The sequence below is a fragment of the Rana temporaria genome, chromosome 9 (genome assembly GCF_905171775.1).
Source record: "Rana temporaria chromosome 9, aRanTem1.1, whole genome shotgun sequence".
NCBI lineage: Eukaryota > Metazoa > Chordata > Amphibia > Anura > Ranidae > Rana > Rana temporaria.
In genome coordinates, this window is record NC_053497.1 from 116,190,555 (window position 1) to 116,206,537 (window position 15,983).

The 15,983-nt window shown below is 42.2% G+C and overlaps 1 pseudogene; it reads left to right on the forward strand.

The window, feature by feature from the left end:
* The first annotated feature begins 15,219 nt into the window (after window positions 1-15,219).
* On the forward strand, window positions 15,220-15,338 carry LOC120914639 (annotated as a pseudogene).
* The last annotated feature ends 645 nt before the right edge of the window (window positions 15,339-15,983 follow it).

Below are 15,983 nucleotides of genomic sequence, written 5' to 3' on the forward strand. Positions count from 1 at the left end.
TCTGTTGCAGTCAGTACAGGGCAGGTGAGGGTGTCACACTACTGATTGGGTGTTTGGAATTCTGAAGAAAGATGTATCTTAAAACTGCAGCTACAAAGGTTTTGTGATTTTTAAGATGCAAACTATTGAAGATTATTTCTTTGTCGGAGTCCCTCAGAGATTTAAGGAAATGGGAGGCAACTGACAACTAATCATTGTGTTTTTTTTTTTTTTTGTGTGTGTATAATGGCTTTTTCCTAAGGCATTGCATAAATTCCTAATGAGTACAATGACATGGTTGCACCTCTCCAATTGTGGCCAATCTATAAAATTGTGCCTTGCCATATTAAACACACCATGGTGTGTTTCTGTTCTAAACTGTAGAACACGGTCTCCTGAGTTCAGATGGCCATTGTTGGTTAGATCCTTATTTCTTGCTCAGCGATGCCTTGAGTATCCTGTAAACTGGCTGCATTCTCATTGGAGCTTTTACAACCAACCAACTAGCAAGCTGCCTCAGCTGTAATCATGCATTTCACTTTTTTCTTTCTTTACGTTTTTTTTCTTGCTGTAACTTTACATTTTAACAAAAACTCTCTCTTGGTACACAAATCATTTCTTTAGTGTTAAAACTTGGGTACAATATTGTTACATTTTACAAACACATAAGCAGGACCGAACTTTTTTCAGTTGAGGACTTTTTTATGCAGCTTGTTAACTTATGAGCGTTTATACTTTATCGTCTCTGGTTTAGAGAAATGTGAATCTTCTTCTCCCCCCCCCCCCCCTCTTCCCTCTTGGATCTGTTTAACCTGCAATGACAGACTGTGAAATTGGACATTTTATACTGTTTTACTATATAGTTTGTGGTTTTCAAACGGTTTCTAGATTTCCTAAACTGTTCAATCTTAGACAACTTACTACTTCTCTGTATATAGGTAGTGCAGTGCTGTATATACACTATTTCCGGTTTTAAACCTCTTGACACTCTCCCGGGGTGCATAAACCAGCCGTCCGGCATTGCCCGCTTCCGTGGAGACTGCTGTGTAATGAGGGTGGCGTCACCTTTGCAACAAGCCTGCTTAAAGTTGAGCCTGTCTTTAAAAAATAAGCCAAAACTATAATTCTTTGCTACAGGTTTTTAAAGTCATGGTTCATTGTATTTGCAAAAGGCCGCTTCATCTAAAGCTGGTACTTCAGTGTTTGGTAGATGCTGGAGAGTTAAACCACCTAATTCCTGATTTTTCTCCAACTCTGGGAGTGAGGTCTCTGCACTTTAGTTCCGAGGTCTGGCCAGCTGGCCATTTACAAGGAATTCCCACTCTCCCTGCCTTTTAACTTATTCTATATTACGGAGATTGTAACAGGAAGAGTGGGAAAACTGGTGGGTGGAAACTGCTGCAGGGAGGTATTGCTGCTAGATTCCACCAGAGATGTAAGAAGATTGCAGGTGACTAGCCCACCAGATGCCATCTACAATTAAATGTATCCCTTTTGGGTTGGCGGAACTTTTGACAAGGGTTAAAAAAAAACTATACAATTATAGTATCCAAGGGCTGGGATAAAGCTATATCACACAAGCTTTACTTAAACACGTTTTAATTTTGTTTTTTAATCTGTATATTGACTGTGATATAGTTTGTGTCAATATTTTAAGAGGTTTTTTTTTTTTCTCAAACAAAAAACCTCCACTGAAAGGGACTAAAATATGCAACCCCTAAACTATTTTCTAAGGGACTCTTGCCCTTTTAATGGTGCTCTTTTGACTGGTCAGGATTATTTATTAAATTTTATATATATATATATATCTATATTAAAAAAAAGTATTTGGAGATTTTACTTGTGTAAATTCTTTATATAACAATTGTCAGTTGGAAAAAAATATATATTTCATATATCTGTGACCGAACAAATGTTTGGTGTTAGGTCATTCAGAATGTTTGATTCCTCCCCCAATGTAAGGAGCTGTGATAAAGTGCAACGTTCTGTACATGGGTGTATGTTAAAACAGCATTTGCATATTCTCATGTAAGTAGGGTTTAGGGCACAGGGTGCTAAACATTCGTGTTTTTCTGTATGCATAAGCCCTAAATAGTAATCTCTACCCAGAATGGAATATAACCAAATTTACATTTTCTTACGCTGCTGTAAAATGGACTCAAAATATCTGTTAAAATATTCTGTTGTAAAAAGGCTCTTTTTAGCACATAACAGTCTGAATAGATATGATTTTATAGATTACAAGCTGAATTGTAACGTTTACAGAACTTCTCCCCCCCTTTTTTTTATGGTTTTACAGTGTTTCTAAGCTATTTAAATTGTGCAGCAAAAGTAGACATTTTGATAAGTGAAATTTTTTCACCATCGAGAACATGTTGAGTGGTTGCTTTTGTAGTAATTTTATGTAACTTATGCTTAATACAGTGTTGCTGCATCCCAGTACCGATATGACTGACGTTGCTTTTTAAACATTAACGGGCATTGATATGATGTACACGTTTATGAATATTTTTATGTTTATCCAGAAAGGGGATAAAAAAAATTTAAACCTAGAACCCATTTAAAATGCTAAAGGAGTTAGGAGTTTAATTGTACAGTGTGGATATCAAGTGCACCACATGCAGGAAGACGATCCAATCTGTGTTATTGACATTTTTCTTTCGTTCAAATGGGAATTTAAAACCCTTACTGTCCAAACCATTTTGATCAGTAAAGTATATGCCAAAATAAAAATGACCTAATCGTGCAATAACTTTAACAGCATTTGGTGGGGTGATAAAATATAGATTTGCTCTTCGTTTTTTTTTTGTAAGAGAATCAAACCTTCTGAATGGCTCCGGTGTTATTAATGCCTTGGTGTCTGGTGTTCCATACCACGCACGTAGAGGTGTTAACTTGCAATATAAACCAGTAACCTCATAACTCCACACTTCTGTATGAAGTACCTAGCTAGCTAAACGAGAAAAAACATATGCTGTAACAACTAATAACTTGCCATTTAAGGATTATTTTATAGCATGATTAAACATATTTATTCAAATGATATTTTACTCTTGTATTTGTTTTTTTTTTTTTGTTTGTTTTTATTTTATTTTTTTAGATTTGTGATATGACTCAGTGCTGCTTAATTTTGGTCAGATGACTTATGGCTTGTATAATTGCTTTTTTTAAATGGTATAAAGTCAGTGGGGATTGCTGTTTGTTTGTAAATAAAAATGCTGTTAAAGCAAGGACTGTGTGTGGTCTGTTTTTATGCTACTTATTTTATTTTTTATGCGACACAATGGAGAGATTGACCCCCACCTCCAGTGCTGCTTGATGACTTGTCACACAGAGTTTAGTTTTGAGAGGAAATCCCCCCAATGGAGACAATGGATTGTGACTCCCCCATTCTATTTATTTTCGAAAGGCCCCTTTCGCACTGGGGCAGCAGGTCTGTTGGCACAGTAAAGCTTTTAACCCCCGCTAGTGTCTGAAGAAGGGATTAAAAACTCCTGTGTTGCTGGAGGGGTGGGGTAGGAGCGCTGTATACATCGCTAAAATGCCTGAAAAGCACCTCCGTGTGAAAAGGGTCTAATTTAACGGTTTCGTTTTTCACCAATAGAAACAAATGTAATACTTTGTTACCAAAGTTTCCAGGTATACAAAGTAACAATCGTGGGTATAAAATATTCAAAGAAGTGATTAACGGTAAAATGTCCATCAATACACAGCGAAATCAAGCAAAATTCTCTAAGTTCAGGTCTAACAGTAGTTAATGGTCCTAAGCCCACCCAGGGTCAATTAAACAAGGAAGAGCTTCTATCAAAATCTTATGGACATGTAGCTCTATAGCTGAATTCAAGTACAGCATCCGTCCACTCCCGTTTGAGAAGGAGAGAGAGGATCTGAAGCAAGAAATTGTGAATGTGTAGCCCCTAGGGCAGGGGTGTCAAACTGGCGGCCCTCCAGCTGTTCCGAAACTACAAGTCCCATCATGCCTCTGCCTGTAAGAGTCATGCTTGTAACTGTTAGCCTTGCAATGCCTCATGGGACTTGTAGTTTTGCAACAGCTGGAGGGCCGCCAGTTTGACACCCCTGCCCTAGGGCATCTGCAACCTCCCTCCAAGGGGGCCCAAACATGAATAGTTCATAAAAGAAGCTATTTGTTAGTAGTAATCTAGATAGAGCAGTCACGATTCATGGTGGGATTCTTCTGGACAGGATAGCATGCAGACATACACCGAAACCTCAAATTATTCTTAATACTTGCATACTATGCTGCTATTGTGAGCCTCCTCAAAGTGAAGTGGCACAGTAGTTATCTTTTTCTGTCTTAATGCTACTCCTGTGCTCCTCCATTCTTGTCCTCATGGGTCATGCAATGCGACCCACATACAAGAGTCCACAGGTGCAAAGGAGGCAATAAATAACATAAGTTAATAAACTTTGTCATCTTCCGGCTTTTGCCATCTGCTCCGGTTATTTTTCCGATGACACATATGTAAAAATTTACACAATTACTAGTCCCGCACTTGTAGCTAACCTTTTGATCAAATACTGTGGTCCAGAGTTTGTTCAGGCCTTTGTTTCTAATTCTCTTTATTCTACTTTGAGCAATTATGCTCCTTTTAGATCTTAAGGTCTCCTAAAGACCAAATTCGTATATGGAGTTAAGCTGGTCTTCCAAACTGGATCTGATCTGAGTATTTTCCATTTTTTTCTAAAGAGTCTCTGTATTATGGGGACTTTGTTGTACCTAGTACAGAATCTTACTTGTGGTTTTTCATCACTGGCATCCTACTTTGCTGTTCTCCCTACTTCCAAGGTGGTGATCTTGTATAGCTGCAGCCATTTCTGGAATGCCTCTTCGTTATGTATATAATCGTATTCCTTTTCTTTAAACTTACTCTTTAAGATCAGTCCCTGTTCTTTATAATCCTGCTTAAAAGTGCAGGTCCACCTAAGTCTACAGAATTGACCGAATGGAACATTCCTGATACACCTAGGGTGATGGTGGTTGTAGGCATGGAGAAGTGCGTCCTAGAGTAGATTACTCTATCAGCCCACAGCTCCAAATCAAGAGAACCAGGGACTTCATCTATCACGTGAGTAAAGGATATTCCAAATGCATTCCTTGAACAGTGTGCCAGAAATCCTACAAGTTCTTCATCTGTGCTATTCCATATTATGAGAATGTCATCAATGTAACGTGCGTATAGGACAAGGTTGCCCCCATATGGGTTATTTGCCCAGATGTATTTGATCTCCAATACCCCATAAAAAGATTGGCGTAGTAACCCTAACGTGCCTATAGAAGCTGCCCATAAATGAAAACACGTTATGGGTTAAAGTAAACTCGATGCACTCGTACAAAAACTGTGCTTGTGGTAGATTGAAACACATGAGCCTCTGCCATATAGTACTACACTGCTCTAAGGCCAAATTCAAGCTGGAGAGATGTATATAAAGATGCTACATAAAGTGATGGCCATCTATACCCTTTCTCCCTCTATACCCTTTCTCCCACGTATAAGTAGTTAGAATTTCTAGAGCGTGGCTAGAGTCCTTAATGTGGGAGGGGCTGGTTACCAGGTCCTGAAGATAATTGTTGATAGACCAGCTATTTAGGCAGTTATGTCGACCAACTAAAGGCCTCTACTATAGCTTAGCCCTATCCTATAACTCTGACCTCCGGTTTGTTAAGCTTTTTTGTGCCTTTAGAAAGAAAGAAAGCCTTTAGAATCACTTTAAGGCAGAATCATGATTGTTTTAACTTTTTTTTATGTATATTTTTTTATGGCTTAGGTTCCGTTTTAACCACTTAAGGACCGCCTAACGCCGATATACATCAGCAGAATGACGCGGCTGAGCACAATCACGTACCTGTACGTGATTGTTAAATGCCCAGCCGGGGGTCGCGGGCCCGATCGCCGCCGGAGTCCCGCGATCGGACACAGGAGCTGAAGAACGGGGAGAAGTGTGTGTAAACACACCTTCCCCGTTCTTCACAGTGGCGCTGTCATTGATCGTCTGTTTCCTGATATAGGGAAAGGTGATCACACGTCCAGCCCTGTCCCCCTACAGTTAGAAACACATATGAGGTCACACTTAACCCCTTCAGCGCTCCCTAGTGGTTAACTCCCAAACTGCAATTGTCATTTTCACAGTAAACAATGCATTTTTATAGCACTTTTTGCTGTGAAAATGACAATGGTCCCAAAAATGTGTCAAAATTGTCCGATGTGTCCGCCATAATGTCGCAGTCACGAAAAAAATCGCTGATCGCCGCCATTAGTAGTAAAAAAAAATTTGGGATAAAAATGCAATAAAACTATCCCCTATTTTGTAAACGCTATAAATTTTGCACAAACCAATCGATAAACGCTTATTGCGTTTTTTTTTTTTTTTTTACCAAAAATAGGTAGAAGAATACGTATCGGCTTAAACTTAGGAAAAAAATAGTTTTTTTTATATATATTTGGGGGATATTTATTATAGCAAAAAGTAAAAAATATTGCTTTTTTTTCAACATTTTCGCTCTATTTTTGTTTATAGCGCAAAAAATAAAAACCGCAGAGGTGATCAAATACCACCAAAAGTAATCTCTATTTGTGGGAAAAAAAGGACGCCAATTTTGTTTAGGAGCCACGTCGCACATCTCTGCAATTGTCAGTTAAAGCGACGCAGTGCCGAATCGCAAAAAGGGGCCTGGTCCTTTTACCTGCATATTGGTCCGGGTCTTAGGTGGTTAACCACTTAAAGACCGGCCACCGCTTTTATACTGTGACAGCTCTATTGTGTGAAACAACTTACCTGCACATCATTTTGTGCAATAGATTCTGTGGGCACACGCGCACCTGCTGCTTGGAGCGGGAGCTAATCGGCGGGTCCGCCTGCGATCGTTCCACAGCGAGGCAGAATGGGGATCTGCCTATGTAAACAAAGCAGATCTCTATTCTGACAGGGAAGTACACAGAGATCTTCTGGTCATTGTAAGACAGAAGTTGTCAGACAAACCTGATTTCTTTTTATGAAGAGGTAAGTAAAACCTTGGACAGAGGCGTGGCTGTGGACGTGGTATACTTGGATTTTGCAAAAGCGTTTGATACAGTTCCGCACACACGGCTTATGTGTAAGGTAAAGTCTACAGGATTGGAAATATCAGTTTGTAAATGTATAGAAAACTGTCTGAAAGACATAATTCAGAGAGTAGTGGTTAATGATTCTTACTCTGAATGGTCGAAGGTTATCAATGGTGTACCCCAAGGTTCAGTGTTGGGACCCCTACATTTTAATATCTTTATAAATGATATTGGTTCTGAGATCAAAAGTAAAATTTCTGTCTTTGCAGATGACACCAAGCTATGCAGTGGAATAACGTCCTTGCAGGATGTCGCCAATTTACAAGCCGACCTCAATGCTCTGTCTAATTGGGCGACTAAGTGGCAGATGAGGTTTAATGTTGATAAATGTAAAGTTATGCACTTGGGGGCTAAGAATATGCATGCATCATACATACTAGGAGTACAACTGGGGGGATCCGTAGTGGAGAAGGATCTGGGGGTTTTGGTAGATCATAAGCTCAATAATGGCATGCAATGCCAAGCTGCGGTTTCCAAAGCGAGCAAAGTCCTTTCTTGTATTAAAAGAGGTATGGACTCCAGAGAGAGAGAGAGATATAATTTTGCCCCTGTACAAATCATTAGTAAGACCTCATCTGGAATATGCCGTGCAGAGAAGGGCAACCAAACTGATAAGAGGCATGGAGGAGCTCAGCTGTGAGGAAAGATTAGAGGAACTGAATTTATTCACTCTTGAAAAGAGGAGAATAAGAGGGCATATGATCAACATGTACAAATATATAAGGGGTCCACATAGTGAACTTGGTGTTGAGTTATTCACTTTACGATCAACACATAGGACAAGGGGGCACTCTTTACGTCACTGTAAGAGGTGTGAAAATGTGGAACGGACTACCTCCGGAGGTGGTTCTGACCAGCTCAGTAGATTGCTTTAAGACAGGCCTGGATACTTTCCTAAATGTACATAATATAACTGAGGTAAAGTTGATCCAGGGTAAATCCGATTGGGTGTATGGGATTGTACTATGTTTTTTATTTTTTTTGTGGTTGAACTGGATGGACTTGTGTCTTTTTTCAACCTTACTATCTATGTAACTATGTAAGCAGGAACAGGGATTTCTGTGTTCTTCCGGTAAGTCCATCTCCCACACAGTAGGAACACACTTAATCCTTTGCTTGTCTCTGATGTTGGCTCCTTCCCTGTCAGTGTCATTTTAAGCAGAACTGTGACATTGCGGTGGACAAATCTGACACTTAGGCCTTGTACACACCACCGAACATGTCTGCTGAAACTGGTCAGCTGACCAGTTTCAGCAGACATGTTTGGTCGTCTGTACGGCGGACCTGACAAATGTCCGCATGCTAAGAAACATGTCCGCTGGAAGCCTGGTCGTCTGTACAGACTCACCGGACATGTCTGATCGGCCGCCATCCCTCGCATGCGTCAGTGATTCGACGCATGCGTGGAAGCATTGACCTTCCAGGGTCGCGCACATCGCCGCGTCATCGTCGGGGCGACAGCGCGGCCACGTCACCGCGCTGTCTGTCCACGCGGATTTCTGTCTGATGGCGTGTACAACCATCAGACAGAAATCTCCGGGCGGATATGTTCGCTGAAAATGGTCCGGCGGACCGATTTCAGCGGACAGTCCGCTCGTCTGTATGGGGCCTAAGTGACACTTGTTGGGGACCAGTGACACCAATACAGTGAACATTGCTAAAAAAAAAAAAAAATTATTTTACCAAGAATATTTAGGAAAAATATATATTGGCCTAAATTGGCAGAAAGAAAAAAAATATTGGTTTGTTTATAGTGCAAAAAAGGTGGTGATCAAATACCACCAAAAGAAAGCTCTATTTATGGAAAAAAAGGGACATCAATTTCAGTACAGTGTTGCATGACTGTGCTATTGTCAGTTAAAGTAACGCAGTGCCGTATCACAAAAAATGGCCTGGTAATTTTATGGGGTAAAAACTTCTGGGGCTGAAGTGGTTAAATAATAATTTTACGTCAACCATTGCTGATTTACTAAGTCTAGTGCTACAACTGTCTTGTATAAAATAGCCTGAACTTTCTGGGAAATTACTTGTAAACTTTGACAGTAATATTAAATATTAACAGGCTTTTGCTTTAAATGGAGAGGATAGATTAGGCACAGGAATGTCCCTGTGCCGCAAAGCTGCTCAGAGCAATATTGACACTGGACGGCGCCCTGATCTTTGTGCTGCCTCAGGTGGGATTCTATGCCGAGGGAATTTAACGAACACAAAAAAGGAAGACAAATATTTATTAGATGGACTGCACCCTCATCGTGAACTCTGAATGCATTTAGAAGGCTTTTCTCTGGAAGTATAAACATGCATTTTAGTTAATGAATTTGGGATACTGTGTTTGGCCAATGAGACAGTATGACCAGACAGTTGATGACTAGGTTAGCCCAAAAGGAACCAAAAAGCCCTCCTCCACTGAAACGGCAAGTAGTACAATAGAGCCATCTTCATGTCTCAATTACATCAGAATATCCCAAAATGATGGGTGACAACCAACTAATAAGTACTTTTATTCTGCCTAATATAAAGACATTTATTTCAAACTGCATTTAGTTGTTTAAGGATTACAGTGAGACAATATATATGACCAAAAAATCGTTAATCTAAAAACGATATATTTACATTAGCTTACTGATTACAATTGTCTATTTCTAATTCTGCCTAAGTTTTCATATACACATTCACCAGTTTTGTAAAATGTATTGTATTAATAATAGGTCAGTGTCAAATTAGTTGAAAAGTCTGTTTCTCTGGAACTATTAATATGAAGTCTGCCATCCCTGCTTTTTCTCAGAAATGCTGGTGACCTAGCAAATCGTTTTTGGCCGGTGACTAGAGTTTTTAGTACATTGATTTGCTGATTTAGTGCAAGAATTTTGGTAAGGATATCTGTTTTACTTACAAATAATCTTTTATACTTGCTTATTTTTACATACTTGTTTTTTTTAATCCGTTACTCTGCCCTAAAGCCATTAAAGTGGTAGTAAACCGCAAAAAAAAAACATTCTCCCTGAAAATGAATGTCATAATGTGCCAGTGTGCATCACATACTAGCACATTATGAAAGACTTGCCTGAAAACGAAGCCCTCCAGCAGCACACTGTCACTGCTGAAAGGGCATCCATCTTCACCCAGTCTTCCTTCTGGGTTCATAGACTTAGGCCCTTTTAATGGCCAAGTCACAATGACGTCACACCCATGCTTGGGAGTGGGAGTGATGACCGTGGTACAGCTCTCTCTATGGACGGCATGCGCACTGTGCCATCTATGGCGCTGCTGAAGTAAATATCTTCTGAACGGTGTAAGTTTAGAAGATATTTACTGTACCTACAGGTAAGCCTCATTATAGGTTTTACCTGTAAATCTAAATAAAGAAACAAACATCTTTACTACCATTTTAAATTAGCGTGACAGGCAACTAGCATTGCCAGAGGTGGTTTCCTTTAATCACGTGAACAGGGAAGTTCCATAAACATGAAAAATTGAACAACATTCATAAATCTACAAAATTTTGAAGACCCGCTTTTCGCAGAGGAAATTCCAGAAAACACTGGAACAAACATATGTAGGGCTGCAACTAACGATTATTTTCATAATCGATTAGTTGGCCGATTATTGTTTCGATTAATCGGTTAATAACCTTATCAATAAAGTAAAAATGTCTGCGATTTGCATTTTTAGATATTTTTTGGCCAATTTGTTGTTGGGCAGATTAAAAAACACATATTGCCGCAAAAACACATTACATGCTTTTCTGCAGCTTTTCTATTGAAGTATTTTGAACCAAAATAGCACTGTTTTGTGTTAAAAAAAAGTCCTAGCCCTTTCCAAATACCCAGCAGCTGAAAAAATCATGGATGTGAACATGGCCCATAGGAAACCATGTACAGTAAATGCACTGTAGTGTGTTTCTTCAAAAAGCACCAAAAAACACAGAGGTGTGACCCAGGCCTGAGATGTTTAGTAACATAATGGGGTTAAAAAAACTAAAATTAGTACAAAAAGACCAAATAATCGCTACAGTAAGGGGTTAATTTTTTAGAGAAGATAGTCACCGCTCCAATTAGGTATGTGGATTAATCCGTATCCTCTCAGAGAAACCCAGGTGCCGGCAATGCACAAAGCAATTGTAGAAAGAAATGTTTGGACAGCCGCACTCTGGAAAAACCTTCTCGGTTGCCTTTTATTGATAAAAGTATTCAAACACCACACATCACAGCAAAGACAGGGGCATACAGCTGACGGGCATACAGCTGACGTTTCGCACTACAATCAGTGCTTACTCATAGCTCATGTGGGGCAGTGAATGTAATATTTACAGTAGCAATCTGCTCTTTTTGTAGTATAAGGGCTAATTTTTTTTTTTTAACCCCATTATGTTACTGGCCGATTAATCGATTATGAAATTAATCGATTACCATTTTCATAATCGATTAGTTGTCGATTAATCAATTTAGTTGTTTCGGCCCTAAACATATGCGTTTATAATGCTTCTGCAAATTATTGCTTTTATAGTCCTCTATGTCTATGGGAAAATACCACAGGGGACCATTGGACTGTTTGCCATGCTCACTAGAACACCATTGGAAAAAAGTGTATTCCTCCACCACTGTAATATGCATTGATAAGAAAATGCATTTTCTTAGTGATACAGCAAAGGACGCAGATTCTTTAGTCTTTAATCATGGCTTGCTTATATACAGTTATATTCAAATAATTGGACACTGGCATTTTTTTTTTTGTAGGAAATGCCCCCTACACGACCCCTCCCATTCTCAGCTAGCCTTAGTTTGTTTTGTGTCCTTTAGGTGAAGGATCTCTTTTTACATAGTCTGGCTGAAAAAAGACACAAGTCCATTTAGTTCAACCAATGAAAGGGAAGAAAAATTACAATACCATATACACAATCCTATACCCACAGTTGATCCAGAGGAAGGAAAAAAAAAGCAAAGCATGATCCTATTTGCTCCAGCAGGGGAATCATTTTCTTCCTAATCCCCCAAGAGGCAATTGGATATTTCCTGGATAAACTTTACCTATAACTGATAGTATCCAGTTATATTATGTACATTTTAAGCAATCTGAGCTGGACAGAACCAGTTCTTGATGGAATCTTTTTCACAGCTCTTACTCTGAAGAAACCTTTCCATACTTAAATGATTAAATCTCTCTTCCTTGAAATGTAAAGAGTGCCCCCTTGTCCTCTGCAATGGCCTTAAAGTGAATAACAACACCAAGTTCATTATATGGACCACTTATGTTTTTATACATGTTGATCATATCCCTCCTTAATCTCCTCTTCTCAAGAGAGAATAAATTCAGTTCCTCTAATCTTTCCTTGCAGCTGAGCTCCTCCATGCCTCTTATCAGTTTGGTTGTCCTTCTCTGCACTTTCTCCAGTTCCCTGATTATCATTTTTGAGAACTGGTGTCCAAAACTGAACTGCATATTTCAGATGAGGTCTTACTAATGATTTGTACAGGGGCAAAAAATATATGTCTGTCTCTCTCTCTGGAGTCCATACCTCTCTTGATACAAAAAAGGAATTTCTCTTATCGTCCATGGACGAACACAGCTCCTTAAATCTTGACAAGTGGGTTATGTTCCCTGTTTACAGGAGAGGACTAGGCAGAAACATGTTAGATAATTAAATACATGTTACATTAACAGAGTTAATGGGGCAGTCCCTCCAGACATAACCCTCCTCACTGCAGCATGCAGTCTCAGTTTCGTTCTGCCTAGCAAGGAGAAGGACGTATGGCTCCCTTTTGGGCCTAGCGCCCTGAGGAGAAATTTTATTTTATTTTACTTTTTCTTGAAGAATCTTCTTTCAACTGTCGGCTGAGAGGCTGTAAAATATAGATCCTTGTAGTCTTCTCAGTCTGACCAGCAAGCGTGGGCACACCTTTGCAAAGAGGCTGGGTCTGCCACGCCATACCCCATGACTCCAGGGGTGGCCGGTGAGCTTTGCTCCCGAGGTCCACATATGACTGGGCTGTGGTGTTGTCTCACTCACAGTGGACCGGGCCGACAGCTACCTCCATTACGGTTGTAGTTCTGTCAGGAATGCGTCAGCAAGTCCTCGCTCGGACGGGTAAGTACAGTCCCTCCCGCTTCGGTGGGTTGGTACAGCTGGGCATTCCTGGGGTTCGGGGGTCCTCTTCTCCTCCCTTCCCTGTTAGCTGAATTGCTAACATTGCCGCTGTCAGGGGGGAGGGGGCCTTCCTGAGGGAACTGTGTTATCTGGCCTGTGTTTTTTCTTTTTTGTATGGGGCTTTCCTCTGAGGGGTTTTTCACTGTTAAAAAGCCCTAGGAGGCTTTTCCTGTTTAAACGCGGCATTTTGCCACCATTTGGCACACTGGTCCCTGCAGATGCCGCACAGTTACCCCACGGTTCTTTTCCTCTCACACGCTGTGTGCTGAGAGCGGACGGCAGTGTTGGGCAGTCTCCTCCTGAGGTGAGTCCCCTGGGTACCCCTGATCAACGCAGCAAGTGGGTGAGAGGCCCTGAATAGGGCTCTAGGAGCTTTTGTTTATTTGTAAGGACAGGTGTGCATATTATGCATACACACTATGTAAATATTATTAATATTTGGAGTCAGTATCTGGGTCCCTCCCCAACATGCTGGTGGTGGCAGCAGGTGTTAGCACCTGGCATTCCCACAGAGGTTTTATTGTTAGTCCCAGACACGTTTGTGCCAGGGTGGGGGTGGACTGCAGACGGGCAGTAAAAGAGTGCCCCCTTCCCCCGTTATCCCCTGGGGAATGCTCTGTTATGTAGCCATGGACTACTACTACTGGGTAGTATAAAAAAAAAAAAGCAGGACAAGGCATTTATGGGTGCGCTTCTCACTGCTGCAAGGGACTCTCTTAAGCTGCATAGTGCAGCTGGGTTTCCACCGAGGGCTCAGTCTTTTTTGGATCACACAAATCGGTCTGTGTAGGTTTTTTCCTTCTGTGCCCTTCTTTGATCATTTCTAAGAGGCGGAATGAGAACAGCCGCTGAGGGCTTTTGTAGTCCCTCACCGCCAGGTGGTTCAGTGCCCCTTTGAGGAGAGCCTTTTCAAAAGGGTGTCTCTAGGTGGGAGGGGTGGCTTGCAGGTTCACAATTCGGTGAAACCTCCCTGCTCTCCGACCAGTGGGTCTGCAAGGTGGTCTCTTCGGAGTACTAGATAGGGTTTCCTCCTATCCACAGAACAAAGTTCTTTCCTTGTGTCTTCCTCTCCCGGCCCGTCGGTCTGTCTTGGGCAGTGTGGGACTTGTTAAGCTGCGGAGTCATTTTACCTTTCCTGCAGGACGAGAGCTTTGGGGTTTTCTATGGGCCTCAGGCCCTAAATACCTTTTGTGAACGTTGGGTAGTTTCGCATGGAATCCATTCGTTCGGTGCTAGCTGTGCTCTCATCCGGGGGACGTCCTGGTGTCCTCGGACATCAGGGACGCATACATGCATGTGCTGTTTTGCGCATGTCACAGTGTTTTTATCTGTGCTTCGTGATGAGAGAGGGTCTCTGTCAGCCTGTGGCCCTCCCTTTTGATCTGGCGTCAGCACCATGGGTTTTCAGCTGGGAGCTCGCACTTATCCTAACTTTGTTGGGACAGCAAGGCTTTGCCTTCTTGGCTACTTGGACGACTTTCTTCTGAGAGCAGCTTCTGTCTCAGACCTAGTGGATGTGTTATCTGGGCATGCTAGGTTCCAACTCAGTGTTGGAGTATCTAGGGTTGATCCGGACTCCTCGGTGGCGAAGGTCCTTCTTCCCCTGGAGAAATTGCAGACTCTTCAGTCTGCGGTGAAGGTATTGGCATCACGCAATCGGTCTTCTCTCCGGGCTCCTGCTGGTCTGGGGCCTGTGGGTAGCCTCCTTCAAAGCGGTACTGTATGCTCAGTTCCACACTCGGGTTTTCCAGGGGAAATACTGTCCAGGTGGTAAAAATCTCTTGTCTCTGAAATCATCAGATTCCGGTGCGCCACCTAGTCAGTCTCTCTGAGTTGGTGACGGAGATCCCAGACACTTTGGTCCGGGCAGTTGTTTCTTCCTTCCAGTGGTCGGTGTTTACGACGGATGCCAGCCTCACGGGTTGTGAACCCGGGTGGTCCAGTCGGGCCTGAGTCGCTGGACTTGCGTGGACCTACGGCCACACCTCCCTGAATGTGCCCGCTCTCGTATGGTCTCGGTAGCTACCCAGGGTCGGGCCTGGCTAGTGCCTGGGTGGGGGACCGCCTGGGAATACCAGGTGCTGTCTGCCATCCTACTATTTTAGGCAATCAGGCTATGCTTCTCATGGTCGAGGAGGTTGCAAGGTCGTCCAATCTGGTTTCAGCCGGACAATGCCACAGCCGTGGCTTCGGTCTACCATAAGGTAGACCGGCAGGCGGACTACTGGAGTCGCCAGATGCTGGACCAGGGCGACTGGTCTTTGTGCTTGGGGTGTTTCGGCTCCCTTTGCAGGAGGTGAGCCTCACAGGGCATGGATCTCCTGGCCGCTCATCTCCACCGCAAGGGTGTCGAAGTTAGTGGCCTGGTCTAGTGATCTGGTACAGACGCATAAGTCGTGCTGGTGGCCCTGTGGGGTCTGTATAGGCGACTTTTTGCCGTTCCTCCATGGTAGTTGCTTCCTCGGCTGTTCCACAGAGTGGAGGCTGAGGAGATCCCAATGATTCTAATCGCTCCAGATTGACCTTGGTGTCCTTGGTACGCCGATATTGGGCGCCTGGTAGCGGAGGTACCCTGGTGGTTGCCAGGGCGGGAGGTCCCTCTGTCTCGAGGTTCCATACTTCCTCCTGTTGTACAGTCACTGACTTGCTCAACATGGCTATTGGAAGCCAGACTTTAAGTGACCGGGGTCTGTCCGACTCGGTCATCTCAACAATGCTGAGGGCACGGTAGTCTT